Below are 4,224 nucleotides of genomic sequence, written 5' to 3'. Positions count from 1 at the left end.
ATAAAGACAGGCAAGAAAGAAAAGATCAAAGTGGAAATCAGAAAAGGTTCTGAAACGTGTTTGAACACAGATACACTGAAACAAATGGAAACATTAATGAAGCAAATGAGCTGATCAGAAAATTTCAAAGGACAGCTCAAGAAGATAAAGTAACATATTATAATGAAATGTGCAAAGATGATCCAACAAAATGTCAAAATTATTAAATAAACTCATTAAAATCACATACTAAAAAAGTTTTGCTGAAGATCATTCAACTAAGTTTGCAGTGTTAGGTTGGGTTGTGTCAAGAAGCAAATTCAGTTATGCTTGTATGTGTATGTAAATAAAAAGATTTATATCAAGAAATGGTTCACAGAGTTGTTGAAAGTTTGTGATGAGATGTAGCAAAAGGCTCCTCCTGACTCCTGTAGCTGTAGCAGCTGATGAACATGGAATAGGATGATTAAGCAGGAAGACCACAGGTCTGTGGATGTTGAGCTGAATGAATCCAAGATTGACTGAATGGATCCAAGGTCAGCAATCCACTGAGTGCTCCTGGAATTGCAGGTGATATAACAAGAGATCAACAAATCAGATGCAGGTTAAAAACCTAGTAGCTTAAGTCTGCTAGCTTTGGTACACTGTCAATTTACACTAAGAGCAGGCCTCGCCCAAATGAAACTTCCCTTAATCATATCAAGGCAGTGATCAGATTAAGAAGGTGTGTTCTTCCTCCATGATTTAAACCAGGAAAGGTGTGCATCATGGTTGTGTTGTGTCACCAGGATTATTCAGTCTTTATGCCAGGAAAATACAAAGAAAAGCTGGATTATATGAAGATGAATGTGGCATCAGGATTAGAGGAAGGCTAGTACTTAACCTGTTTTATACAAATGACACAACCTTGCTTTCCGAAAGTAAGGAGGACTTGAAGCATTTACAGACGAAGATCAAGGATTACAGCCTTTAATATGGATTACAACAATGTGAAGAAGACCAAAATCCTCACAACTGGACCAATAGGTAACATCATGATAAATGAAATAAATGTTGTTGTCATCAAGGATTTTGTCTTGCTCAGTTACACAATCAATGCTCATAGAAGCAGCAGTCAAGAGATAAAAGATGAATTGCATTAGGTAAATCTGCTGCACAAGACCTCTTGAGAGTATTGGAATTTCAGGATGTTACTTTGAGATCTAAGGTATACCTGACCCATGTCTTGGCATTTGAGTTGCCTCATCTGCACAGAAAAGTTGGACCCTGCTTAAGAAAGACTGAAGAAGAGTCCATGCATATTTGAACTGTGGTGCTGGAAAGAATACTGAAAATACCATGGGCTATATTAAGGACAAGCTGATCTTTATTGGAATAAGTAAGGCCAGAGAACGCCTTAGAGGCAAAGAAGGCAAGACTTTGTCTTACATATTTGGGGCATGTTCTCAGGAGAAACTAGTTCCTAAAGAAGAATATCAGGTTTGGAAAAGTGGAGGGGCATGGGAAAAGAGGAAGGCCCTTAGGAGATGGATTAACATTATAGCGGCAACAATGGACTCATGTATGGGAACACTTGTCAGTATGATATAGGATTGTGCAGTGGTTCATTCTGTTGTGTTTAGGGTCACTATGGGTCAAAAGAGACTCCGTGGCATCTAATGTTCTTCCTACAATTGCTATGCCGCTTACCAGAAGATCCCATCGTGGAATCATGGAGCCTATCATACTGTTAAGTCACATAACAGGAGAATCGAGGCCTCCCGAATCTAGGAGCCTGGTAGTACTGGAGAACAGATTGATATTGTCTTTCCCATTGATTTGCTGCTATTGTCTGTCAGTGACATGAGCAGTTATAAGCTTGGGATAAAATATATGAGACGCTTGCAAATTGAGATGCAAATAATCATTTTCTCTCTTCTGCATGGTCTGGGCATTGGGGAAAATAAAAAATTGATATTGTCAAGGGTTTCATTTTTCTTGGATCCACAATCATTGATCACGGAAGCAGCAGTCAAAAAATCAAACGACTTACTGATTTGTGCAAGCCTGCTGTACAAGATCACTTGTAAAGCGTGGAAGAGCAATGGTCGCACATTGAGGACTAACTTTGCTTGACCCAAGCCACGGTCTTTTAATTGTCTCATATGCATTTGAAAGTTGGAAAATGAATAAAGGAGACTAGAACATAAGAAATGCTTTTAAATTACGATGCTGGTGACGAATAATGAAAGGGGCATAGTGTGTCAAAAGAACAAATACATGTTGAAAGGAGTACAGGCAGGATGCTCTCTGTGGCCGAGGGTTCACTCTGGACATGCTATCAGGAGAAACTAGTTCCTAGAGATGGACCGAATTCTTGGTAGAAGAGATGGACAGCAGAAAAGAGGAAGATCCTCCATGTAACAGAATGACAGAGTAGCTAAACTGTGGGCTTCCACAAAACATCTATTTTAAGGATGGTACAGGACAGGAGTGATTCATTCTGTTGGGCATGGGGTCACTGAGAGTTGTAACCAACTTGAAGGCCCCTAACAATAACAAAAACAAAAGGAGGTCCACAGGGACAGATAGCCACACCTTTCCCCCATGGTGTGACTGGCGGTTTCAAATGGCTGACTTATCAGTTAGCAGCGCAGTGCCTACTTATATTGAGCATTTGTTATCTGTGAAGGTCCTTTTTAGTCATTTCCATGTATTGTGTAATGGATTTAATTTTAGTGTTACCAGTCTTTGAAGTTGCGTTCTGATGATTTTGTATATGTGATTGATGAAGCACAGAGAGACCGTGGGTTCTTAGGGTCTGGAATCAAAGCTACATAGTCTTATTCCACAGTACATAATTTAATTACAATTTTATGGTATCTCTGTTTGGAATATACCAGAATTTTAATTCTGCAGTATTTTACAAAATGTAGTCCTAGGAAAGACATCAGGATTGCAATTTATACACTGAAAGTTTGAAATGAAAAGTCAGGAAGAATAGCATCAAATCTGCATTCTGTGCATGCTGTGCGTTACCTAGCTTCTGTAAATATTACCATCTTCATCGGTTTTACCCCTTTTCCTCACAACTCTATTTTGAAGCCTAGAATTATCACTCTAATGTATTGGATAAATAGCCAAATAAGCAATAAAGGCTTTCGATATTTATGAGTTATGTTTATCTTCAAGCATAGATTTTTTAAGTAAATTTTTTTATGAAACTTAGTTTTTTATTTAAAGATTTAAGAAAACCCTTTTAATTTCTATAGAAAGCTATATGGAAGAAACTTTAAACATTTTGTCTTTAGATATCAAGAACCAACACTTTAAACTCTCAGAGGTAATTGACTTAAAATTTGTTTTTCAACAAGTGCTTTGAATCATAACCCCTAAAATTATTAATGTTTGAAATGATAAATTATTAATAAAAGGACACAGTGGACTTCTCACCAAAAAGTGCCAGTTTGAGATCACTAGCCACTCCAACCGAGGAAGACATGGCTTTGAATTCCCATAAGGCTTTACAATCTCAGAAACCCACGGGAGCAGTTCTGCTTTGTCCTGTCCACTTGCTGTGAATCAGAATTGACTTGATAGCAATGTAATCTAAAATAATTTACTTATTTTATAAATATATATTTTATTTAAAGATTTTAGGAAAGCTCAATCACCAGATTCAATGATGTCTATACTCTGTGAATAACTTCTAAATATGAAATAGCAAAGAGATTAAGCATTATACTTAGTGGAAAATATATTTCAGGATTTACACAAGTTACTATGAGTCAGGATCAAACGGACAGAAAGACAAACAGAATAACAGAATAACAGCAATCATAGGCAGTATGAATATCAAAGGGTGTTCCATAACTTGTAAAGGAGATAAAAATCTAAAAACAGGGATTACTTATGCTATATAAATAGGAAAAGTCTTTATGTTGATCATTTAACAAAATATGGGCTTTGATAAAAAATTGGAAACTTCAAACAACTTATAATAACTGAGGAAACTAGGGAATAGTCACTAATGCAGAAGGATCAGGGTTATTTTGCTCATCTTTTGGACACTGAGAAGAACAGGCTGTGCTGCGGTTTGAGAGAGCCAGCTCCTGTGAGCCTTGTTATTATTATTTATCATTGGGGAAGATGCTCCTCCCCTTCAAACTCCAGCAGAATAGTCTCTTCACTCAGCATGTAGAAAGGGTATGTGGCAGGGCCGAAATCAATATTCACACATGGCCTGTGAAATAGAAATTGATTCAA

At 37.2% G+C, this 4,224-nt stretch overlaps 1 non-coding gene across 1 annotated transcript; it reads left to right on the top strand.

Moving 5' to 3' along the window:
* Positions 1 to 1,785: 1,785 nt before the first annotated feature.
* On the top strand, positions 1,786 to 1,915 carry LOC115868120. Its single transcript, XR_004045428.1, has one exon. It is a non-coding gene; the product is annotated as a small nucleolar RNA SNORA20 (small nucleolar RNA).
* The last annotated feature ends 2,309 nt before the right edge of the window (positions 1,916 to 4,224 follow it).

This window comes from Echinops telfairi, unplaced genomic scaffold (assembly GCF_000313985.2).
Source record: "Echinops telfairi isolate 266 unplaced genomic scaffold, ASM31398v2 ScPeMD7_6;HRSCAF=24_1, whole genome shotgun sequence".
Lineage (NCBI taxonomy): Eukaryota > Metazoa > Chordata > Mammalia > Afrosoricida > Tenrecidae > Echinops > Echinops telfairi.
The sequence above is the reverse complement of the archived record's forward strand: the minus strand, read 5'-3'. Positions and strand labels throughout refer to the sequence as shown.